The sequence below is a fragment of the Cherax quadricarinatus genome, chromosome 40, assembly GCF_038502225.1.
Source record: "Cherax quadricarinatus isolate ZL_2023a chromosome 40, ASM3850222v1, whole genome shotgun sequence".
In the NCBI taxonomy this organism is placed as follows: Eukaryota; Metazoa; Arthropoda; class Malacostraca; order Decapoda; family Parastacidae; genus Cherax; species Cherax quadricarinatus.
Genome location: NC_091331.1, coordinates 7418678 through 7446585, shown reverse-complemented (window position 1 = coordinate 7446585; position 27908 = coordinate 7418678). Strand labels below are relative to the sequence as shown.

Below are 27908 nucleotides of genomic sequence, written 5' to 3'. Positions count from 1 at the left end.
AGGAAGTTCTGCATGACCCTTGTGGATGCAACATTATTTTGATTGTAATAGAGAAACTGAGCTTCAGTACTGGATAAGTATTCAGTGACCCTATAAATCCCAACAACAGTAACTAACTACCTGGAGTTTACCTGGAGAGAGTTCCGGGGAGTTCCGGGGGTCAACGCCCCCGCGGCCCGGTCTGTGACCAGGCCTCCTGGTGGATCAGAGCCTGATCAACCAGGCTGTTACTGCTGGCTGCACGCAAACCAACGTACGAGCCACAGCCCGGCTGATCAGGAACGTGCAAAAACCACCAAAATGGCGAGTATTTTTCTACATCACCGCTAATTTTCTACAGAATGAGTTTTCGGACAGCCACATAATAAGCTTGGTGGAAAGTATTTCTCTTGGAGGCAGATTTAAGGCCATTTAAAGGAGTTGCCAGTCATTAACACTTAACCGTATTAACATAATTTTCTCTCATGGAAGGTTTCTTGATGTTTTGAGGGGCTCTTGTTCTAGGGAATTGGATCTGTGCTCCGGTTCCCTGAATTAAGCCAGAATACCTTCCAGATTCCCCCCCCCCAGGCGCTGTATAACCCTACGGGTTTAGCGCTCCCCTTGATTATAATCAAATTTTCTACATGTAAAAGGTATACAGGTCTATTTGACATCAATGACATATTACTATATAGAAAGAAAGCCCCTCGTTATGCAGAGCATTTAGGGCAATTTAGATCAATATTGCCCCCAGGATGCGACCCACACCAGTCGACTAACACCCAGGTACTTGTTTTACTGTTCGGTGAACATGGACAGCAGGTGTCTTAAGGAAATACAATCATAATGCTTCCACCCGTACTGGGAATCAACCCCCTGACCTCAGTGTATGTGATGAGTGTGCTAGCAATAGAGCTATGGATAGAATGTACTCCTTGAATTGTATTTGTTTCACACGCATTTTAGTCAATATTATCTTGTAAATTATATTAATTGATCTCTCTCTATTTTGAGGATATAGTCAAGAAGTTTAGTAAATGATTGCTATGGTTTGATTGGTAGTATCCACAGAGAATAAAAACAAACCCCAATGAAAATGTCACTTTGATTCTTTTTTTTTGGGGGGGAGGGGGTTATCCTAGGTATTTTACACAATTTTCTATGTATGATAATTGTTCTTGTGTGTTCCTGTGAGTAAATAAACTTGCTTAACAGGAGTCCCATAGCTCGATTGCTAGCACACACTTGGTTCAGATGTAGTCGAACTATAATGCTAGCATATTCTTGCCTTTTGCCAAAACAGAGAAAAATCTTTGAAATGGTTCTAAGAAGCAAGATTGCCACCCATCTTGATACCCATCAGTTACACAACCCAGGGCAACATGGGTTTAGAGCAGATCGTTCCTGTCTGTCCCAACTACTGGACCACTATGACAAGGTCCTGGATGCTCTAGACTAGACGGACAAAATGCAGATGTAGTATGCACAGACTTTGCAAAAGCCTTTGACAAGTGTAATCATGGTGTAATAGCGCACAAAATGCATGATAAAGGAATAACAGGAAAAGTTAGTAAATGGATCTATAATTTCCTAACAAATAGAACACAAAGGGTAGTAGTAAACAGAGTAAAGTCTGAGGCAGCTAGGTGAAAAGATTTGTTCCACAAGGCACAGTACTCTCTCCCATCCTGTTCCTCATCCTATATCTGACATAGGAATGTAAGCCACAGCACCATGTCTTCCTTTGTAGATGATACCTGAATCTGCATAAGTGCCCTCCATTGAAGACACTGCAAGACTCCAGGCAGACATCAACCAAATCTTTAAATGGGCCACAGAAAACAATGAAGTTCAACAATGAGAAATTTCAGTTACTCCAATATGGAAAACGTGAAGAAATTAAAACTATATCGGAGTATAAAACAAATTCCAACCATACAACAGAGCAAAAAACTAATGTAAAAGACCTGGTTGTAATCATGTCAGAGGATCTTGCCTTCAGAAACCATAACATTGTATCAATCACATCTGCAAGAAGGATAATGAGAACCTTGTTCTATCTAGGGTGGAATATTGCTGCACACTAACAGCACCTTTCAAGGCAGGTGAACTTGCTAACCTAGAAAGTGTACAGAGAACCTTCATGGCACACACAACTGCAATAAAACGCCTCGGTTACTGGGAACCCTTGAAGTTCCTCGACCTGTACTCCCTAGAATGCAGGTGGGAGAGATGCATGATTACGTATATACACTTTGAAAATCCTAGAGGGATTAGTACCAAACTTGCACATGAAAATCACTCCCTATGAAAGCAAAAGACTCGACAGATGATGCAACATCCCCCCAACGAAAAGCAGGGGTGCCACTAGCATGAGAGAACACAATAAGTGTCAAGGGGCCCAGGACTGTTCAACTGCCTCCCAGCATATGTAAGGGGGATTACCAATAGACCCCTGGCTGTCTTCAAGAAGGCACTGGACAGGCACTTAGTACCTGACCAGCCTGGCTGTGGTTTGTACGTCAGGTTGTGTGCGGCCAGCAGTAGCAGTCTGGTTGATCAGGCCCTGATCCACCATGAGGCCTGGTCACAGACCGGGTTGTGGGGGCGTTGACCTCCGAAACTGGTTTAGAAAGACACATAAGCGAACACTATGACATATTTATTAGACAATGTTTCGGTCCCAGGACCGAAACTTTTTCTAATAAATATGTCAGTGTTTGCTTACGTGTCTTTCTAAAGTAACTTGTCGGTATTTATTACCAAGGTTCATACCAAAGGCGTGGGAGTGATCATGTCGGAGGATCTCACCTTCAAGGACCATAACATTGTATCAATCGCATCTGCTAGAAAAATGACAGGATGGATAATGAGAACCTTCAAAACTAGGGATGCCAAGCCCATGATGACACTCTTCAGGTCACTTGTTTTATCTAGGCTGGAATATTGCTGCACACTAACAGCACCTTTCAAGGCAGGTGAAATTGCTGACCTAGAAAATGTACAGAGAACCTTCATGGCGCGCATAACGGAGATAAAACACCTAAATTACTGGAAGCGCTTGAGGTTCCTGAACCTGTATTCCCTGGAATGCAGGCAGGAGAGATACATGATTATATACACCTGGAAAATCCTAGAGGGACTAGTATCGAACTTGCACACGAAAATCACTCACTACAAAAGCAAAAGACTTGGCAGACGATGCAACATCCCCCCAATAAAAAGCAGGGGTGTCACTAGCATGTTAAGAGACCATACAATAAGTGTCAGGGGCCCGAGACTGTTCAACTGCCTCCCAGCATACATAAGGGGGATTACCAACAGACCCCTGGCAGTCTTCAAACTGGCGCTGGACAAGCACCTAAAGTTGGTTCCTGACCAGCCGGGCTGTGGCTTGTACGTTGGTTTGCGTGCAGCCAGCAGTAACAGCCTGGTTGATCAGGCTCTGATCCACCAGGAGGCCTGGTCACAGACCGGGCTGTGGGGGCGTTGACCCCCAGAACTCTCTCCAGGTAAACTCCAGGTAAACCTCCAAAACTCCAGGTATACCCCAGGGCTTAAGTGGCTGTGAAAACACAAGATGAAGGCATCATTCATTCACTCAATTATTTTTTTTTTTTTCCCTGTAAATTATGGGATGTCATGTAAGTTCAGTATGTGGTTGTGTATGTTTTTCTGTATACACTGAAGTCACATTTATCAGCAATCATTAAGGCATGACCCATATATTGGGTGAGAAATTTATTTATACTTCAACAATATGTCTTCTTGCTATTGAAGATTACATGTATTTTTTGAATGTTTGGATACCAAAATATTTATTTATTTTTTTTTTATTTGAGGGGGGGAGGGTTATCACCCTACCTTGGTGGGAAAGGCTAGTGTCTTAACCCTTAAACTGTCCAAACGTAGATCTGCGTTTGCTCGTGTAATGCTCTGAACGTAGATCTACTTTTTTGCACTACGCACGCAAACGTAGATCTACGTTTGGACAGTTTAAGGGTAAGTAAGTAAGTAAGTAAGTTTATTCAGGTATACACAAATACAGTTACATAGAATTATCATACATAGCAGCATGTGTGTAGAGAACCTAGGATAACCCACAAAAGTCAGACAGAGTGACTTACTTCCATTGGGTGATGGTGTTCGTATACCATATCTTGCAACTTCGTTTTTTTTTTTTATTGTTATGCTGTCTTATAATTATGTACATTGTATTCATTAGTTTGTAGCACACCATTGTAGAGACTGCAAAGAGTGGCTACCTACAGTATTTTCTCTCATTCAACATCTTGAGTGCATTCACATCAATAGTGATGATCTTGCTGTGCAGGTGAGTGGGTGTAAATCTATGAGTAAGTCTCCTTACACCTGTTGCTCTTGTTCACTTTGCAGTAAGTTTCCCAACTGTGACTGACTGTAATCTTTTATTTATGCAATCAATACATAATATACATTGACATTTTACAATGGTTATAAATGCACAGATGATATTAGCAATCAAATCTTTTTTTTTTCTTTTTAACAAGTCGGCCGTCTCCCACCGAGGCAGGGTGACCCAAAAAAGAAAGAAAATCCCCAAAAAGAAAATACTTTCATCATTCAACACTTTCACCTCAATCACACATAATCACTGTTTTTGCAGAGGTGCTCAGAACACAACAGCTTAGAAGCATATACATATAAAGATACACAACATATCCTTCCAAACTGCCAATATCCTGAACTCCTCCTTTAGAGTGCAGGCATTGTACTTCCCATTTCCAGGACTCAAGTCCGGCTATATAAAAATATTTAAATATTCAAATATTTATATACAGTAAAACCCTCATCAACAGCCCTTTCATTGTTTTTTTTGCAATTTTGGGAAAAAAATGGCTGGACAAACGGTATAATTATTGGAAAAATGGACAAAAGTCAGTAATACCACATTTTATCTGTCCAGTTGTCTTCTGAAGTTTTGGGCAAAGTCCACTAACTCTGATGTTTATACAGCACAGGCCATAGCAGCCATGTGCATGACCTGTCTGTTTTCTTTGTTCTCTGAACCACAGGCCACCCATGAAAGTTTATTAGTATTTATGCTCACTTGTGCACTCTTCATTCAGTCTAATTTTGCCTGTATTTACAGCATTTTGTGCGACTATCAACATAATAAGTAAATTGCATTTAACAATGGTTTCTAAAGCAAGTGGTGATGGTCCCAAGATAAGACATGTGGTTCTCAGAAATCTACATCTTCTCAGCAATCTGTCTTCTCAGCCCTCTGCATCACAGCCATCAACATTAGTAGAGCTTTGCAGCTACTCTGATTCCCTAACTCTTATTCTGAGTCACCATTATCAGTCACAGCAGTTTACATCTCATCTCTCCACCATGAAAAGGTTAGTAAAATTACTAATTATGTAGAATACTATAAAATTACTTTACAGTATTATACTGTAATATTACAGGTTACAATACCCATATTCTTATTGTCCTGGTGTCTTCTGCATCAGCAGACAAACTCCACCACTTCAGAGCAAAACTGTAAGATCATAAGATAAGATAAGATAAGATTTCGTTCGGATTTTTAACCCCCGGAGGGTTAGCCACCCAGGATAACCCAAGAAAGTCAGTGCGTCATCGAGGACTGTCTAACTTATTTCCATTGGGGTCCTCAATCTTGTCCCCCAGGATGCGACCCACACCAGTCGACTAACACCCAGGTACCTATTTGCTGCTAGGTGAACAGGACAACAGGTGTAAGGAAACGTGTCGAAATGTTTCCACCCGCCGGGAATCGAACCCGGGCCCTCCGTGTGTGAAGCGAGAGCTCTAGCCACCAGGCCACCGGGCCACCTAAATGAAATATCAATTTCATAATTTGGGAGTTGCAAACAATTGCCATTGTATACCCATTTCCTCCACTTAGTTTATTAATCAGAGGTTTTACTGTACCATATTGCATTATGTATATTTCACCTAGGCTCACCCAGTAACATCAAACAGTGTGACTTATTTCCTCTATGGAATGATTATATAATAATAAGATACAGGAGGGCCCTGCTTACACGGCCTGTTAGGTTCCAGGTTCTTGTCGTAAAGCAGATCACCCTATTTTTCTTCCACTTTTAAACGCATGTAAATGCATAAAAAAAAGCATTAAAAAAGTAAAATGCACATACAATACACTCATTACTTACCTTAAAATATATGTGGTCTTAATATAGGGTGAGAGGCGAGTAGTATTTATTGTAGGAAGTCGGGTGTGGTAGCCTGCCTAACTACCACACCTTACAATTATGTTTATTTGTTTTACTATGATTGTATATACTATTTTGTTTATATGATATGTAGTGTATCCCTTATATAATTTTGAAAAAAAAATATAGGTCGGTTTGAAGAAAATGTCTATAATAATGTAATATACACTCTTACTGATTTTAATGTGTATCTGCATGCCAGCACTGGGTGTAAGTTCATTTAGGTACAGGTACACATAAGTACAGTTTTACTTTTCTTTTTTTTCAACACGTTGGCCATCTCACACCGAGGCAGGGTGTCCCAAAATAGAAAGAAATATATAAAATACACAGTAACTTTTGGCCACCTCCCACCGAGGCAGGGTGTCCCCAAAAAAGTAAGAAATATATAAAATGCACAGTAACTTTAAAACACTGGAAATTTTGAAAAGTTTCCAGACTTAAATGAATCAAACAGTAACCGTAATTACTACACAGCAGAACAATCAAAAGCACTTCTCAGAGCCAACAAAAACATAACTGTCTTTAACTACAATATCAGATCTTTAAGTAAACATTACGATGACCTCATAGCATTACTAAATTCCCTGCATTCCAGTATATCCATCATTACTCTCACCGAAACCTGGCTAAAGCCTGATGCCACAGATGTCTATGCCATTCTTGGTTACACAGCCATACACAACTGTAGGCCAGATCAACAAGGGGGTGGCACAGCTAAATACTACTCAGACCAACTAGAATGTATCACTAATACTTGCACAAGGGATGAACATGGGGAATATATAATAGCTAAATTCAAATCCAAATACCTACAAAAACCTCTGTGATAAACATCTACACAGTACCACAGTCAAACATTAGCCGTTTTAGTGAAAACCTAGGAAGTATGATAACTGATGCACGCGTGAACAAAGATCACTTACTACTCTCAGGTGACTTCAATATAAATTTCCTGCAAGACCAGGACCCACACGTTACTGAATTCACAAACACTATGAGTAACTGCATGTTGCTACCAGCAGTAACAAAACTACTAGTGTTTCCCTACTAGACCACATCTGGACCAACACCATATCCCCTTCAAAATCGGGCATAATCACAGATAATACCACAGATCACTACCCTACCTTCCTCATCACAAACCTTGGCAAATTACCCCAGGACACTACTGAAGTCACTTTCAGACTTCACAATGAGGCAACCATTAATAACTTCACAGCAGCAGTGACAAACATTGACTGGCACACTGAGCTAGAACTCTATACAGATATTGACGAATATATTAATAATTTTCTAAAAAAGACCCAATACCTTTATAACAAGCACTGCCCCAAAAAAACTAAACAGATGACAGCTAAGAACATAAGAACATAAGAAAGGAGGAACACTGCAGGAGGCCTGCTGGCCCATACTAGGCAGGTCCTTTACAATTCATCCCACTAACAAAACATTTGCCCTACCCAATTTTCAATGCCACCCAAGAAATAAGCTCTGATGTGAAAGTCCCACTCAAATCCAACCCATCCCACTCATGTACTTATCCAACCTAGATTTGAAACTACCCAAAGTCCCAGCCTCAATAACCCAACTAGGTAGACTGTTCCACTCATCAACTACCCTATTTCCAAACCAATACTTTCCGATGTCCTTTCTAAATCTAAACTTATCTAATTTAAATCCATTACTGCGCGTTCTCTCTTGGAGAGACATCCTCAAGACCTTATTAATATCCCCTTTATTAATACCTATCTTCCACTTATACACTTCGATCAGGTCTCCTCTCATTCTTCGTCTAACAAGTGAATGTAACTTAAGAGTCTTCAATCTTTCTTCATAAGGAAGATTTCTGATGCTATGTATTAATTTAGTCATCCTACGCTGAATGTTTTCTAACGAATTTATGTCCATTTTGTAATACGGAGACCAGAACTGAGCTGCATAATCAAGGTGAGGCCTTACTAATGATGTATAAAGCTGCAGTATGACCTCTGGACTTCTGTTGTTTACACTTCTTGATATAAATCCCAGTAATCTATTTGCCTTATTACGTACGCTTAGGCACTGCTGTCTTGGTTTAAGGTTGCTGCTCACCATAACCCCCAAGTCCTTTTCGTAATCTGTATGGCTAAGTTCTACATCATTTAATTTATAAGTACTAGGGTTATGGGCACTCCCAAGCTTCAGAACCTTGCATTTATCTACATTGAACTGCATCTGCCACTTTTCTGACCAAGAATAGAGTTTGTTTAAATCCTCCTGAAGTTCCCTAACATCTACGTTTGAATCAATTATCCTACCTATCTTTGTGTCATCGGCGAATTTGCTCATATCACTAGTAATTCCCTCATCAAGATCATTGATATATATTATAAATAACAACGGGCCCAAGACTGATCCCTGTGGAACGCCACTTGTTACAGATCCCCACTCGGATTTAACCCCATTTATGGACACTCTCTGCTTCCTGTCAGTGAGCCATGACTCGATCCACGAGAGCACTTTTCCCCCAATGCCATGAGCTGAACAGTCCCTGGCTAACACCCAGCATCCTCAAATCCATGAATACAAAGCACCTATACGAAAAACAGTACAGAATGGGTCACATAACCAGAGACCAAACTAAACGTTACTCATCAATCCTAACCAGCCTGATAAGAAGGGCTAAAAAACTGTATTATGAGAACAGATTATCCAACTTACGAGGTGATATAAAAAAGACCTGGAAAACCCTATCAGAAATTCTAGGAACAAAAATGATATTACGAAATAGCGAAATTGAATTAAAACCAGATGAACCCCAACTCCCACCAACTGAAACAGCAAACAGACTCAATAATTTCTTCTCCACTATAGGTAAAAACCTTGCCAATAAAACCCCAAGCTCAGATACCCCACCCAATGACTACCTCACTGGCAACTACCCGAACACGCTGTTCCTAGCTCCGACTAACCCTACTGAAGTCTCCCTTATTATCAACACACTAAAAAACAAGACAGGAGATTTAAATACCTTACCACCCTTTATATACAAAAAAGCATTGCAAGTACTATCACCAATCATTGCAACACTCTTTAACAAATCCATAGAATCCTCTACCTTCCCTACAGTTCTCAAAATAGCAAGGGTCACCCCAATCCATAAAGGAGGATACCAAACAGACTTGAATAACTATAGGCCAATATCCAACTTACACCCTCTCTCTAAAATCTTCGAAAAATTAATTCATAAGCGAATCTATTCCTACCTCATCTCCGACAACATACTCAACCCCTGTCAGTTTGGGTTCAGGCCTAATAAAAATACTAATGATGTTATTATACACATGCTAGAACACACACACACTGCAATAGAGAAAAAAGAAATCCCACTGGGGATCTTCATAGACTTACGTAAAGCTTTTGATACAGTTGACCATGACTTGCTCCATATAAAATTATCACACTATGGTATAAGAGGGCACTCCCTCAACTACCTAAAGTCTTACCTCAGCAACAGAAGCCAATATGTGTACACAAATGGGGCAAACTCTTCAGCACAGCCAATTACAGTTGGTGTCCCACAGGGAAGTGTCCTAGGCCCTCTTCTCTTTCTCATATACATAAATGACCTACCAAATGCATCACTACTCAAACCCACACTATCTGCAGATGACACTACATACGTCTTCTCTCACCCGAGCCCATTCACGCTAGCCAATACTGTACATACCGAATTACAGAAAATATCTACCTGGATGAGTACTAACAAACTTACTCTAAACATTGACAAAACCTACTTCATTCAGTTTGGTAACAGAGCTACAGACGTCCCTCTTAACATAATGATAAATGGATCACCTATCACAAAACTCAGAGGGAAAATTCTTAGGAATCCACCTTGATAATAGACTCAAATTTCAAACACATATACAACAAATTTTCAAAAAAATTTCCAAGACCGTAGGCATACTATCGAAGATACGGTACTACCTGGAGTTTACCTGGAGAGAGTTCCGGGGGTCAATGCCCCCGCGGCCCGGTCTGTGACCAGGCCTCCTGGTGGATCAGAGCCTGATCAACCAGGCTGTTACTGCTGGCTGCACGCAAACCAACGTACGAGCCACAGCCCGGCTGGTCAGGAACCGACTTTAGGTACTTGTCCAGTGCCAGCTTGAAGACTGCTAGGGGTCTGTTGGTAATCCCCCTTATGTATGCTGGGAGGCAGTTGAACAGTCTCGGGCCCCTGACACTTATTGTATGGTCTCTTAACGTGCTAGTGACACCCCTGCTTTTCATTGGGGGGATGTTGCATCGTCTGCCAAGTCTTTTGCTTTTGTAGTGAGTGATTTTCGTGTGCAAGTTCGGTACTAGTCCCTCTAGGATTTTCCAGGTGTATATAATCATGTATCTCTCCCGCCTGCGTTCCGGGGAATACAGGTTTAGGAACCTCAAGCGCTCCCAGTAATTGAGGTTCCACAGTCAGCCCTCCTGGCCCTATATCACTCACTTATTTACCCCTATCTCACCTATGGAATTTGTGCATGGGGCTTAACAACAATAAACCATCTCAGACCATTAATTACCCAACAAAAGGCTGAAGTCTGAATGATAACAAATTCCCACTACAGGCAGCACACTCCACCAATATTCAAAACTCTAAACCTACTCACCATACAAAGCATCCATACTTATTACTGCACTTACCACATTCATAGAACACTTAATTCTGATATAAACCCTCCCCTCAAACGTCTCCTTACCAACCTCAACAGAACACATGACCATAACACAAGGCACAGATCACTCTTTGATGTTCCTCGAGTCCATCTCGCGCTATGCAAAAATTCAATGCACATAAAAGGCCCTAAAATCTGGAATTCATTACCTGTGAATATAAAAGAAACACTGTCTGTTTATAAACTCAAGTCTCTTCTCAAAAATCACTTACTCACCCACAACTAAATAAATACTGAATAATTGTATCTCGTAAATGTTTCTCATTATTGTATCTCATAAATGTCTAACCTGTGACCCAATCAAACTTTATTTTTTAATTACATTACCTAACAGAATACTCAATTCTACTGAATGCTCAGCAACATAGTAAATGACCATATGACCTGTCTTTGTAATTCTCATTTGTGCTAAATTGTTATCTGTTTACAATAATGTTTTTACCACTGAATATATCATTGCTTAATTAATCTTTAGTTAATTTTAAGCCTGCCCATAATGCTCTGCATACAAGGGGCTTTGGCATGTTGCACTGTAATAACTGCATTTCTTTGTACTTCACTGTATCATGTTCAAATTAATAAATAAATAAATAAATAAATAATTGAGAGACATGGAGCTCGCATAGGATGTAAATAGACAGAGTGGCGCATGGATGCCGTAATAGCAAATCAGAGAGCCGTATAAACAAATTTTTGGATATTTGAAATGTCCATATTAGAGAATCACTCTAAAGTGAAGTGCCATAAAGCAAGGCCCTCCTATATGTCGGTAATCTCACTGATTTTACCACTGGTCTGAAAACATCTCCGAAATTCTCTCACATCTCAAGAGATCTCCAGTATATATATTTGACCTATATTGAACTTGACCTGTATTATATTGTTGGATAACTTTAGCCAAGTGATAACCTAACTTAAATCTAAATTATGTTCTTGGATAATTTGTAATTTTAGTATAACAAGTCAAAAACTGCTTCCAACATAATTTTTCTGATTTAACTGATTTTAAAAGCAGGTGTCTCTGCTGAACATGAAAATTGCACATCCATATGATTTATTTCTTAGGTTATCCTTGTTGTAATATTCAAAACTTACCACCAATATATGCCTTTCAAAGTACTGCCTCTCCTCACATAACGATGGAGTTCCGTTCCTAAGACTACATCAGTAAACGAATTCATTGCTAAGTGAGGAGCATACTATAATTGTAGTGGGTTTGTGTCAGCCATCTTTGACAATGTTTTAATGTCACCATTGCACCATTTGCAACATTTCTGGTATATTCTTAAATGTTTATACAGTAGTGTACTGTATATTGTAATAAACAGAATAGAGGTAATCAGCTCTAATATACATTATTTAGGTATGCATACTAGTCAGAGTTCCTGTCGTAAGTCCGAAGCATCGGTAAACGAGTATGTCGCTAAGTGAGGAGAGGCTGTATGTGCTTATCAAAGCTTTATAGCTTTCCTGAATAAAGCTTATCTTATCACAGCAGACTTTACACCATAAAGTGTGTATCCAGTCTTCAATATACAGTGGACCCTCGCCTAACGATATTAATTCGTTCCTGAGAGCTCAACGTTAGGCGAATTAATTTTCCCCATAAGAAATAATGGAAATCAAATTAATCCGTTCCTGACACCCCAAAGTATGAAAAAAAAATTTTTTACCACATGAAATATTAATTTTAATACACACAAACTGAAGAAGACATGCACAGTTACATGACACTTACCTTTATTGAAGATCTGGTGATGATTGATGGGATGGGAGGAGGGGAGAGTGTGGATGGTCTTAGTGTTTAGAAGGGAAATCCCCCTCCATTAGGACTTGAGGTAGCAAGTCCTTTTCCGGGGTTACTTCCCTTCTTCTTTTAATGACACTAGGACCAGCTTGAGAGTCACTGGACTTCTGTCGCACAACATATCTGTCCATAGAGGCCTGTACCTCTCGTTCCTTTATGACTTTCCTAAAGTGTTTCACAACATTGTCAGTGTAATAGTCACCAGCACGGCTTGCAATAGCTGTGTCAGGTTGATTTTCATCAAAAAAGGTTTGCACTTTAAGCCACATTGCACACATTTCCTTAATCTTTGAAGTAGTTAACTTCTTCAATTTCTCTCTCCCCTCCTCCGAAGCAGTTTCCTCAGGTGTGGCCTCTTGCTGTTGAAGATGATCTAGCAGCTCATCAGTGGTTAGTTCTTCATTGTCCTCCTCCACCAACTCTTCCACATCCTCCCGACTAACCTCCAACCCCAAGGACTTCCCCAATGCCACAATGGATTCCTCAACTGGCATACGCTTCTCAGGGTTAGCCTCAAATCCTTCAAAATCCCTTTTGTCTACACATTCTGGCCACAGTTTCTTCCAAGCAGAGTTCAAAGTCCTCTTAGTCACTCTCTCCCAAGCCTTACCTATAAGGTTTACACAATTGAGGATATTAAAGTGATCTCTCCAAAACTCTCTTAGAGTCAATTGAGTTTCTGAGGTCACTACAAAGCACCTTTCAAACAGAGCTTTTGTGTACAGTTTTTTGAAGTTTGCAATGACCTGCTGGTCCATGGGCTGCAGGAGAGGAGTGGTATTAGGAGGTAAAAACTTGATCTTAATGAAGCTCATGTCTGCAGAAAGTCGCTCTGCCACGTCTGAAGGATGACCAGGAGCATTGTCTAATACCAGGATGCACTTAAGGTCAAATTTATTTTCAATTAGGTAATTTTTCACAGTGGGGGCAAATGCATGGTGTAACCAGTCATAGAAAAAGTCCCTAGTGACCCATGCCTTACTGTTTGCCCTCCACAGCACACACAAATTAGCCTTGAGGATATTCTTTTGCCTGAACGCTCTGGGAGTTTCAGAGTGATACACCAATGAAGGCTTCACTTTGCAATCACCACTAGCATTGGCACACATCAACAGAGTAAGCCTGTCTTTCATAGGCTTATGTCCTGGGAGTGCCTTTTCCTCCTCAGTAATGTAGGTCCTGCTTGGCATTTTCTTCCAAAACAGGCCTGTTTCGTCACAATTAAACACTTGTTCAGGTTTCAGTCCTTCACTGCCTATGTACTCCTTGAATTCCTGCACATATTTTTCAGCCACTTTGTGGTCCGAACTGGCAGCCTCACCATGCCTTATCACACTATGTATGCCACTACGATTCTTAAATCTCTCAAACCAACCTTTGCTGACCTTAAATTCACTCACATCATCACTAGTTGCAGGCATATTTCTAATTAAATTGTCATGCAACTTCCTAGCCTTTTCACATATGATCACTTGAAAGATGCTATCTCCTGCTATCTGTTTTTCGTTTATCCACACCAATAACAGTCTCTCAACATCTTCTATCACTTGCGATCTCTGTTTCAAAAACAAAGTTGCACCTTTAGCAAGAACAGCTTCCTTGATTGCCGTTTTCTTGGCCACAATAGTAGCGATGGTTGATTGGGGTTTACTATACAACCTGGCCAGCTCGGAGACACGCACTCCACTTTCATACTTACCAATGATCTCTTTCTTCATATCCATAGTAATTCTCACCCTTATTCCTGTAGGGTTGGCACTAGAAGCTTTCTTGGGGCCCATGGTCACTTATTTTGCAGGTGAAATCACTAAAAACGCTGTGATAATACAAAATGTTCCGATTGTATGCTTGGATGTGACCGCGGAGGCTGGCTTGTAAACACTGCCACCCACGGAACAAGTGAGGCTGGCTCAGGCCGCATGTGGACGTGTCTCGGACGAATCGCGTTGAGTGAGTTTTTTAGCGCTAGGCGAGGCAAAATTTTTGCGTTAAAATGTATTGCTAGGCGGATTTAACGTTATGCGATGCCATCGTTAGGCGAGGGTCCACTGTATACACTGAAGAGTTTACCTTTATCAGTATATTTTAAGATATTAACCTGTCTTGACTGGTAACATAAAAGTGATACATACATCTTACACCGAATAAAGCTGCTAATAACATATAAAATTCAAATGTTTGACATAATATCTCTTAATACAAAGGTTGAAGAAGCAGTAAAACAATGGAAGAACAACTTAGATAACCAGTTCAGTGACTACTTTGCTCTCCAAGAAGATAAAACTGAGCAAGAAAAACTATCGGACGCAGTAATAGTTAACAGTCCACTTTTTCCCAGTGATATGAACCAAACAAACAGTAAAGAAATTACTCTGCAGATCATAAAGGACCAAACAAGTGTTATTGTACCAGAGTCTGAAATAAAAGAAGCCAGATTACTAGGATCCCATGGTAGAAAAAGTGTTATGCTTAGATTCAACTCACATGATAGGAAAAAAGACTTAATTATTGCATCTATTAAAGTAAAGAAAGAGGTATACATAAACGAGTGTCTTACCAAAAAACGTCAGAACCTCCTGTATAGAGTCAGAAAACTTAAGCGGGAGAATAATGACACAATACACCAATGCTTCACACGGGATGGGAAAATTCTAGTTAGGAAAACAAATGTAGGTCAACTGTACACAATCACGAACGAGAATGATCTATCACGATTTCTCAGGGATACTAATCTTACAGAGAATAACTAAACAATGTCCAACTTAAAAGTCTACGTAGTGTAGTGTATGTTTTGCTCCATTATTGTTCAAATTTCATTGTACAATCTCTTAGTATTTAAATAATCAACTACCTCATTTTGTGATTTTACTAGTAAGCATAAATCACCTTATGTGATTTTCTTATTTACTATTGTTCGCTTGAACATTAGCTGAATTGATACTTTCTCTGTCCATATTACTACCTCATATTTTTTTTAAATACTACAATTGATATTACTTACTAAAATTAATAAATATCATTTTTACTAAAATTTCAATTTACTCTTAACATTTTTGACATTTAATAACCATTACTTGACTAATTACCTTTACCTGTTTTAATACCACATTTACTATCCTAGATTACTCTTAATTACCTTGTACTGCCATATAACCTCAAGTATAACTACCAGTGCAATATTGAATGAAATAAACATTACTATTTCACTTTTTTGTAATCATTATTACTTACTAAAATTTTATTAAACACCATATTTACTACCAGTCAATTTTACTTTTGTACATTAAACATTATTTTATACTTCCCATAACATTTTGTTGCCAAATTTTCAAGTTTTTATATTCAACCCCAACCTTGTATTATCCTTTGTACCTGTGTACCTGGGTACCTGTCTACCATCTTACTATCATATTATAACCAAGACATTACCATTGTGATTTTTTACTATTATTCTTTTGTACTTTAATTGTGAATTTTATTTTGTCAATTTAAATCTATAGTTATAACCTTGATCTTGTCAACAACCCATACCAGACTCTAGTGCAATTGCAAGTACCATTTCAAATTGTATTTTTATATTATAAGTTTATATTATAATTCCTACCATCTGTCCATTTAACTTTGCTTACCATTACTTAATTTTAGTCCCTTTTATATTTTCTCCTTTATTTTAGCTTTATATAACTATCCTAGTTTATATATCCACAACTGTTAAAATAATCAAGGTGCTATTCTCAGGTGCTAAAGTAGAATAAGCTCACAATCTTGCCATTATATTCCAAAGCTCATTTATTCACAACCTATATTAGTCCCTTTTTATTATAATTTTAAACTATAATTATAACTTTAAAAAATTACCTTTATAGTACTACCTACTATCATATTCCCAAGCACTATTATATGATCATCACTTTATTTGTATTAGTCCCTTAGCTCATTATTTTACATTTGTTAAATAATTCAGGTGCTATTTTTTAGCTTAAGACTATTTACTTTGTTTTATACTTAATTCTAACTATAGATTCACTACAAATCTTATGATTACAAGCATTGATCCTGATACCAACCTCTTATTTAATGACTTAAATGAATCAAACAGTTACTGTAATTACTACACTGCAGAACAATCAAAGGCACTTCTCAGTGCCAACAACAACATAACTATCTTTAACTACAATATCAGATCATTAAGCAAGCATTACGATGACCTCATAGCATTACTAAATTCCTTACATGCCAATATGTCCATCATTACACTAACTGAAACCTGGCTAAAGCCTGATAGTGCAGATGTCTATGCCATTCCTGGTTACACAGCCATACACAACTGTAGGCCAGACCAACAAGGGGGTGGCACAGCCATATACTACTCAGACCAACTAGAATGTATCACTAATACTTGCACAAGGGATGAACATGGGGAATATATAATAGCTAAATTCAAATCCAAATACCTACAAAAACCTCTCACATTGATAAACATCTACAGAGTTCCACAGTCAAACATTAGCCAATTTAGTCAAAATCTAGGAAGTATGATAACTGATGCACGCATGAACAAAGATCACTTACTACTCTCAGGTGACTTCAATATAAATCTCCTGCAAGACCAGGACCCACACGTTACTGAATTCACAAACACAATGAGTAACTGTATGTTACTACCAACAGTAACAAAACCTACAAGAGTTACAGAGACTAGTGTTTCCCTACTTGACCACATCTGGACCAACACCATATCCCCTTTAAAATCAGGCATAATTACAGATAATACCACAGACCACTACCCTACTTTCCTCATAACAACTCTTGGTAAACTACCCCAAGACACTACTAAAGTCACCTTCAGACTTCACAATGAGGCAGCCATTAATAACTTCGCAACAGCATTAGCAAACATTGATTGGCACACTGAGCTAGAAATCTATACAGATATTGACGAATGTATTAATAATTTTCTAAAAAAGACCCAATACCTCTATAACAAGCACTGCCCTAAAAAAACTAAACAGATGACAGCAAAGAGACTGAACAGTCCCTGGCTAACACCCAGCATTCTCAAATCCATAAATACAAAACACCAATATGAAAAACAGTACAGAATGGGTCACATAACCAGAGACCAAACAAAACGTTACTCGTCAATCCTAACCAGCCTGATAAGAAGGGCAAAAAAATTGTATTATGAGAACAGATTATCCAACTTACGAGGTGATATAAAAAAGACCTGGAAAACACTATCTGAAATTCTGGGAACAAAAAAGATATCACGAAATAGCGAAATAAAATTAGCAAAATCAGATGAACCCCAACTCCCACCAACAGAAACAGCAAACAGACTCAATGATTTCTTCTCCACTATAGGACAAAACCTTGCCCATAAAATCCCAAGCTCAGATACCCCACCAAATAACTACCTCACCGGCAACTACCCGAACACACTGTTCCTAGCTCCGACTAACCCATACGAAGTCTCCCTTATTATCAATGCACTAAAAAACAAGGCAGGAGATTTAAGTACCTTACCACCCTTTATATATAAAAAAGTGTCACAAGTGCTATCTCCAATCATTGCAACACTCTTTAACAAATCCATTGAATCCTCCACCTTCCCTACAGTACTCAAAATAGCAAGGGTCACCCCGATCCACAAAGGAGGAGACCAAACAGAGTTGAATAACTATAGGCCAATATCCAACTTACACCCTCTCTCAAAAATCTTTGAAAAACTAATTCATAAACGAATCTACTCCTACCTTATCTCCCAGAACATACTCAACCCCTGCCAATTTGGATTCAGGCCTAATAAAAATACTAATGATGCTATTATACACATGCTAGAACATATATACACTGCAATAGAGAAAAAAGAAGTCCCACTGGGGATCTTCATTGACTTACGTAAAGCTTTTGATACAGTTGACCATGACTTGCTCCACGTAAAATTGTCACACTATGGTATAAGAGGGCACTCCCTCAATTACCTCAAGTCATACCTCAGCAACAGAAGCCAATATGTGTACGCAAATGGGGCAAACTCTTCTGCGCAACCAATTACAGTTGGTGTCCCACAGGGAAGTGTCCTTGGCCCTCTTCTCTTTCTCCTATACATAAATGACCTTCCAAATGCTTCGCAATTACTCAAACCCACACTATTTGCAGATGACACTACATACGTCTTCTCTCACCCGAGCCCAGTCACACTAGCCAATACTGTAAATACCGAATTACAGAAAATATCTACCTGGATGAGGACTAACAAACTTACACTAAACATTGACAAAACCTACTTCATTCAGTTTGGTAACAGAGCTACAGATGTCCCTCTTAACATAATGATAAACGGATCACCTATCACAAAGCTAACAGAGGGAAAATTCTTAGGAATCCACCTTGATAATAGACTCAAATTTCATACACATATACAACAAATTTCTAAGAAAATTTCCAAGACTGTAGGCATACTATCGAAGATACGGTACTATGTTCCACAGTCAGCCCTCCTGGCCCTATATCACTCTCTTATTTACCCCTATCTCACCTATGGAATTTGTGCATGGGGCTCAACAACAGTTAACCATCTCAGACCACTAATTACCCAACAAAAGGCTGCAGTTAGAATGATAACAAATTCTCACTACAGGCAGCACACTCCACCAATATTCAATACACTAAACCTACTCACCATACAAAACATCCATACTTATTACTGCACCTATTACATACATAGAACACTTAACTCAGATATTAACCCTCCCCTCAAACATCTCCTTGCCAACCTCAACAGAACACATGACCATAACACAAGGCACAGATCACTCTTTGATGTTCCTCGTGTTCATCTCACACTATGCAAAAACTCAATGCACATAAAAGGCCCTAAAATCTGGAATTCATTACCTGTAAATATAAAAGAAACACTTCCTGTTTATAAATTCAAGTCTCTACTCAAAGATCACTTACTCACCCAAAACCAAATAAATACTGAATAACTGAACCTTATAAATTGTATATCTTAAATGTTTCTCACAATTATATCACATAAATGTTAAACCTAAAACCCAATCTAACTTTATTATTTTTTTAAATACACTACCTAACAGAATCCTTCATATGACCTGTCTTTGTAATACTCACTTGTGCTTTATAGTAATCTGTTTACATTAATGTTTTATCACTGACTTCATCATTGCTTAATTAATCTTAAGTTAATTTTAAGCCAGCCCGTAATGCTATGCATAGTATAAGTGGCTTTGGCATACTGCTCTTATCTGTATTTTTTTGTACCTCTGTATTTATTTTTTTTTTATTATCACACCGGCCGATTCCCACCAAGGCAGGGTGGCCCGAAAAAGAAAAACTTTCACCATCATTCACTCCATCACTGTCTTGCCAGAAGGGTGCTTTACACTACAGTTTTTAAACTGCAACATTAACACCCCTCCTTCAGAGTGCAGGCACTGTACTTCCCATCTCCAGGACTCAAGTCCGGCCTGCCGGTTTCCCTGAATCCCTTCATAAATGTTACTTTGCTCACACTCCAACAGCACGTCAAGTATTAAAAACCATTTGTCTCCATTCACTCCTATCAAACACGCTCACGCATGCCTGCTGGAAGTCCAAGCCCCTCGCACACAAAACCTCCTTTACCCCCTCCCTCCAACCCTTCCTAGGCCGACCCCTACCCCGCCTTCCTTCCACTACAGACTGATACACTCTTGAAGTCATTCTGTTTCGCTCCATTCTCTCTACATGTCCGAACCACCTCAACAACCCTTCCTCAGCCCTCTGGACAACAGTTTTGGTAATCCCGCACCTCCTCCTAACTTCCAAACTACGAATTCTCTGCATTATATTCACACCACACATTGCCCTCAGACATGACATCTCCACTGCCTCCAGCCTTCTCCTCGCTGCAACATTCATCACCCACGCTTCACACCCATATAAGAGAGTTGGTACAACTATACTCTCATACATTCCCCTCTTTGCCTCCAAGGACAAAGTTCTTTGTCTCCACAGACTCCTAAGTGCACCACTCACTCTTTTTCCCTCATCAATTCTATGATTCACCTCATCTTTCATAGACCCATCCGCTGACACGTCCACTCCCAAATATCTGAATACGTTCACCTCCTCCATACTCTCTCCCTCCAATCTGATATTCAATCTTTCATCACCTAATCTTTTTGTTATCCTCATAACCTTACTCTTTCCTGTATTCACCTTTAATTTTCTTCTTTTGCACACCCTACCAAATTCATCCACCAATCTCTGCAACTTCTCTTCAGAATCTCCCAAGAGCACAGTGTCATCAGCAAAGAGCAGCTGTGACAACTCCCACTTTGTGTGTGATTCTTTATCTTTTAACTCCACGCCTCTTGCCAAGACCCTCGCATTTACTTCTCTTACAACCCCATCTATAAATATATTAAACAACCACGGTGACATCACACATCCTTGTCTAAGGCCTACTTTTACTGGGAAAAAATTTCCCTCTTTCCTACATACTCTAACTTGAGCCTCACTATCCTCGTAAAAACTCTTCACTGCTTTCAGTAACCTACCTCCTACACCATACACTTGCAACATCTGCCACATTGCCCCCCTATCCACCCTGTCATACGCCTTTTCCAAATCCATAAATGCCACAAAGACCTCTTTAGCCTTATCTAAATACTGTTCACTTATATGTTTCACTGTAAACACCTGGTCCACACACCCCCTACCTTTCCTAAAGCCTCCTTGTTCATCTGCTATCCTATTCTCCGTCTTACTCTTAATTCTTTCAATTATAACTCTACCATACACTTTACCAGGTACACTCAACAGACTTATCCCCCTATAATTTTTGCACTCTCTTTTATCCCCTTTGCCTTTATACAAAGGAACTATGCATGCTCTCTGCCAATCCCTAGGTACCTTACCCTCTTCCATACATTTATTAAATAATTGCACCAACCACTCCAAAACTATATCCCCACCTGCTTTTAACATTTCTATCTTTATCCCATCAATCCCGGCTGCCTTACCCCCTTTCATTCTACCCACCGCCTCACGAACTTCCCCCACACTCACAACTGGCTCTTCCTCACTCCTACAAGATGTTATTCCTCCTTGCCCTATACACGAAATCACAGCTTCCCTATCTTCATCAACATTTAACAATTCCTCAAAACATTCCTTCCATCTTCCCAATACCTCTAACTCTCCATTTAATAACTCTCCTCTCCTATTTTTAACTGACAAATCCATTTGTTCTCTAGGCTTTCTTAACTTGTTAATCTCACTCCAAAACTTTTTCTTATTTTCAACAAAATTTGTTGATAACATCTCACCCACTCTCTCATTTGCTCTCTTTTTACATTGCTTCACCACTCTCTTAACTTCTCTCTTTTTCTCCATATACTCTTCCCTCCTTGCATCACTTCTACTTTGTAAAAACTTCTCATATGCTAACTTTTTCTCCCTTACTACTCTCTTTACATCATCATTCCACCAATCGCTCCTCTTCCCTCCTGCACCCACTTTCCTGTAACCACAAACTTCTGCTGAACACTCTAACACTACATTTTTAAACCTACCCCATACCTCTTCGACCCCATTGCCTATGCTCTCATTAGCCCATCTATCCTCCAATAGCTGTTTATATCTTACCCTAACTGCCTCCTCTTTTAGTTTATAAACCTTCACCTCTCTCTTCCCTGATGCTTCTATTCTCCTTGTATCCCATCTACCTTTTACTCTCAGTGTAGCTACAACTAGAAAGTGATCTGATATATCTGTGGCCCCTCTATAAACATGTACATCCTGAAGTCTACTCAACAGTCTTTTATCTACCAATACATAATCCAACAAACTACTGTCATTTCGCCCTACATCATATCGTGTATACTTATTTATCCTCTTTTTCTTAAAATATGTATTACCTATAACTAAACCCCTTTCTATACAAAGTTCAATCAAAGGGCTCCCATTATCATTTACACCTGGCACCCCAAACTTACCTACCACACCCTCTCTAAAAGTTTCTCCTACTTTAGCATTCAAGTCCCCTACCACAATTACTCTCTCACTTGGTTCAAAGGCTCCTATACATTCACTTAACATCTCCCAAAATCTCTCTCTCTCCTCTGCATTCCTCTCTTCTCCAGGTGCATACACGCTTATTATGACCCACTTCTCACATCCAACCTTTACTTTAATCCACATAATTCTTGAATTTACACATTCATATTCTCTTTTCTCCTTCCATAACTGATCATTTAACATTACTGCTACCCCTTCCTTTGCTCTAACTCTCTCAGATACTCCAGATTTAATCCCATTTATTTCCCCCCACTGAAACTCTCCTACCCCCTTCAGCTTTGTTTCGCTTAGGGCCAGGACATCCAACTTCTTTTCATTCATAACATCAGCAATCATCTGTTTCTTGTCATCCGCACTACATCCACGCACATTTAAGCAACCCAGTTTTATAAAGTTTTTCTTCTTCTCTTTTTTAGTAATTGTATACAGGAGAAGGGGTTACTAGCCCATTGCTCCCGGCATTTTAGTCGCCTCATACGACACGCATGGCTTACGGAGGAAAGATTCTTTTCCACTTCCCCATGGACAATAGAAGAAATAAAAAAGAACAAGAGCTATTTAGAAAAAGGAGAAAAGCCTAGATGTATGTATATATATATATGCATGTGCGTGTCTGTGAAGTGTGACCAAAGTGTAAGTAGGAGTAGCAAGATATCCCTGTTATCTTAGCGTGTTTATGAGACAGAAAAAGAAACCAGCAATCCTACCATCATGCAAAACAATTACAGGTTTTTGTTTCACAGTCATCTGGCAGGACGGTAGTACTTCCCTGGGTGGTTGCTGTCTACCAACCTACTACCTACTACCTCTGTATGTGTGCACAAATTTATAATAAAAATAAATAAAAGGCTGTAGCAAAAAAATAAAAAAGTTTTGTCATCCATAACACAAAACATCGTTTGAAATATACAAAATATCATTAATGAAATAGTGTACCATAATACACCTAAAGTAATATACCTAAAGATAATGTACAAATAATGCTTGCTGCATAGACCATAATACATATTAAATATAAAAAAAAATCAGTGGAGTGATTCCTCATATTTGAACAACTACAAACACATTACTGTAACTATAAAATCTAAATGGAAATCTTTGTCTCTCAGTAGTATTAGTTACCAGTAGTGTCATAGTGACTCATACCAACCATTACTGATTCACCGTCCCTCCCTCTTACATGATCACTGACTGTTATTGAGTCATTTTGCTGACCAAGCATGTTGTTTGAATGTCGCTCACCCTCCAGGCACGATACCTGGAGTTTACCTGGAGAGAGTTTCGGGGGTCAACGCCCCCGCGGCCCGGTCTGTGACCAGGCCTCCTGGTGGATCAGCGCCTGATCAACCAGGCTGTTGCTGCTGGCTGCACGCAAACCAACGTACGAGCCACAGCCCGGCTGATCAGGAACTGACTTTAGGTGCTTGTCCAGTGCCAGCTTGAAGACTGCCAGGGGTCTGTTGGTAATCCCCCTTATGTGTGCTGGGAGGCAGTTGAACAGTCTCGGGCCCCTGACACTTATTGTATGGTCTCTTAACGTGCTAGTGACACCCCTGCTTTTCATTGGGGGGATGGTGCATCGTCTGCCAAGTCTTTTGCTTTCGTAGTGAGTGATTTTCGTGTGCAAGTTCGGTACTAGTCCCTCTAGGATTTTCCAGGTGTATATAATCATGTATCTCTCCCGCCTGCGTTCCAGGGAATACAGGTTTAGGAACCTCAAGCGCTCCCAGTAATTGAGGTGTTTTATCTTCGTTATGCGCGCCGTGAAAGTTCTCTGTACATTTTCTAGGTCGGCAATTTCACCTGCCTTGAAAGGTGCTGTTAGAGTGCAGCAATATTCCAGCCTAGATAGAACAAGTGACCTGAAGAGTGTCATCATGGGCTTGGCCTCCCTAGTTTTGAAGGTTCTCATTATCCATCCTGTCATTTTTCTAGCAGATGCGATTGATACAATGTTATGGTCCTTGAAGGTGAGATCCTCCGACATAATCACTCCCAGGTCTTTGACGTTGGTGTTTCGCTCTATTTCGTGGCCAGAATTTGTTTTGTACTCTGATGAAGATTTAATTTCCTCATGTTTACCATATCTGAGTAATTGAAATTTCTCATCGTTGAACTTCATATTGTTTTCTGCAGCCCACTGAAAGATTTGGTTGATGTCCGCCTGGAGCCTTGCAGTGTCTGCAATGGAAGACACTGTCATGCAGATTCGGGTGTCATCTGCAAAGGAAGACACGGTGCTGTGGCTGACATCCTTGTCTATGTCGGATATGAGGATGAGGAACAAGATGGGAGCTAGTACTGTGCCTTGTGGAACAGAGCTTTTCACCGTAGCTGCCTCGGACTTTACTCTGTTGACGACTACTCTCTGTGTTCTGTTAGTGAGGAAATTATAGATCCATCGACCGACTTTTCCTGTTATTCCTTTAGCGCGCATTTTGTGCGCTATTACGCCATGGTCACACTTGTCGAAGGCTTTTGCAAAGTCTGTATATATTACATCTGCATTCTTTTTGTCTTCTAGTGCATTTAGGACCTTGTCGTAGTGATCCAGTAGTTGAGACAGACAGATAGTAGTTCAGTTCGGAACAGGGTAGCAGAGAGCAGGTCAGGCTTAGCAGTTCCTCCTGTAGTACCCATAATAATAAGTTACCAGTCACCCGAAGTGTGTGATTTTACCCAATTCCAGCATACGAACCCCCACACGACATGTCTAGTTAATCTCACGTAGAAATATCATAGGTTCCCCTCTTATTTTTATGCTATGTAAATAATATTCTTTTTAGAATTAAACCTTACTGCATGTTGATGACACAATTTTTAGTGTACTCAAATATTGTATGTTAATGACAGTGTCCTATATTGTCACATGAAGATACAGAGGGTAAAGCTAAAATGTCATCATACAAACTGGATTAATAAATGGCAAATTATTTCTGCATCTCACAAAAACTTGAATCAGTGTTATGTAGGTAAAAGAGAAAATAAACATATTTTTATTGTAAAGTAACAAGTAGCCGATATCAACTATCACTTGATTTATGCTTATAAAAACTGGTTATGATTAATGTAATAAATATTAATGCCTCAATATAGATAATAAAATTAAAGGGCTATAAAACATTTATAGTTATTTTCTGTTATATGTTTGTGACCAAAGTTTCATTATTTTTAAATTTTAAAGGTTTGCTGCTAAATCTTGTTTAATTGAACTAAAAATAATTTTGATAAATCCATAAAAATTTAAGAATTTTAAAAATTGACTTTTTTGATGAATCATAGCAGCTTGTATTTTTTGGTTGTCATTGTCAATAGATTCTTATGATATTGATTGCTAAAGGATGCAAAATTAATGTAATACAAAGGTTATACAATATGCAGAATATTTTTTTCTCCTCGTGAAACTTGATTGTTTAAAAAATGAAGTTAGCAGAATCAGTTTCACTTCAGTAGTGTCTGCCTTTCCTAATGTAAGATAAGATAAGATAAGATTTCGTTCGGATTTTTAACCCCGGAGGGTTAGCCACCCAGGATAACCCAAGAAAGTCAGTGCGTCATCGAGGACTGTCTAACTTATTTCCATTGGGGTCCTTAATCTTGTCCCCCAGGATGCGACCCACACCAGTCGACTAACACCCAGGTACCTATTTGCTGCTAGGTGAACAGGACAACAGGTGTAAGGAAACGTGTCGAAATGTTTCCACCCGCCGGGAATCGAACCCGGGCCCTCCATGTGTGAAGCGGGAGCTTTAGCCACCAGGCTTCCATTGATATATTGATATATTGTATAATGATATTATATATTATTCTAATGAGTACTAATTTTAAGAGGTTATGTTTACTGGGGTATCTTTTTAGCTCGGATAGGTAGGGTGTTTGGCTAAACTGAAGGACTCACATTGAATCCTGAGAGGGGACAACATATACGAGTGTTTCCTAACACCTACTGCCTCTGTTTGGCTGATGGTAAATAGGTACATGAGTCTTACCTGACTAAAGTGGGTTGCATCATGGGAAAAAGGACCAATTTATTCTATATGCTTAATGGATTTAGGCACAATTTATCCTTAATTGGTTTACTTGTCTGCTAACATTGGGGTTGTGCCAAAGTATCATTATCGGTAGGTATTGGCTAATGTTGTTGCTGTCAATGTTTTGGGTATCAGCCTAAAATTGAATATCAATATCTGTAAAAACTGGGGTATCATCACATCCCATGCTAATATGCTTGCATTCTTATTGATAATTTCTTTTAGAGTGATTATTTCTTAAATATGTAGTCTTTAAGCCTTAATTTAATTTTTTATATAGTATATATTGTTTAAAGGACATCATTGCTTACTCCAAAATCTTCTCCAGACCAATGCTTCCACACTTCTCAAGATATTTTTAAGTGAAAATTCAATAGTTTTACCAATATCATGGATTTCCTCAAGGATCTCTTACAGTGTTAAGAAGTTTATCTTCAAGTTCTTCTTTCTCATACTATTTTTTTTAGTGGCTTCTTTCCTGTGAATCTGGTTCCTCTGGCAATTGGTTCCTTGTCAACCTCCTCATACTAGACAGGTCCTTCACAATCAGTTGAGGGGGTTGTTAGGACTTTAAACTAGGATTAGTTAGAAGTATGAGTTTAGAAATGATAAATAATGAGTATGGATATATTGACTTATGCTCTAATATTAAGAATCTTAATAATAACTGTAGCAATTCATTTACGTCTTGTTCATGCATCTGCAAAGCCCTCATGTCATGGTTCTTGCCAGATCCGCAATTTCCTCGACCTAACCTGTAGACATTATGCTTACCTACCTGTTTCACATAACTCCCACTAGAGGGAATTGCTGGCCTAAGCCTAAGGCCTAGTTTCAGAAGTGCCTGGCAGATGGCAGGCCCGAGGACTGCCCTCCCAACCAACCACCTCTTTCACTCCCTGCTTACGAGAACATCAGTCAACATCTCACCCTAGGACTGGCTCCTGGCAACCCTCAACAGATATCTGCCTAGTGTACCCATTTCATTAATAAAGCCCAGTTCTAGCCTATGACTGTATACATAACCTCCACGCAA

At 39.3% G+C, this 27908-nt stretch overlaps 1 long non-coding RNA gene across 1 annotated transcript; it reads left to right on the top strand.

Moving 5' to 3' along the window:
- The first annotated feature begins 84 nt into the window (after nucleotides 1-84).
- Nucleotides 85-27876, top strand: LOC128687187 (uncharacterized). The gene is made up of 3 exons (XR_011392943.1): nucleotides 85-303; nucleotides 5114-5366; nucleotides 27705-27876. It is a non-coding gene; the product is annotated as an uncharacterized lncRNA (long non-coding RNA).
- The last annotated feature ends 32 nt before the right edge of the window (nucleotides 27877-27908 follow it).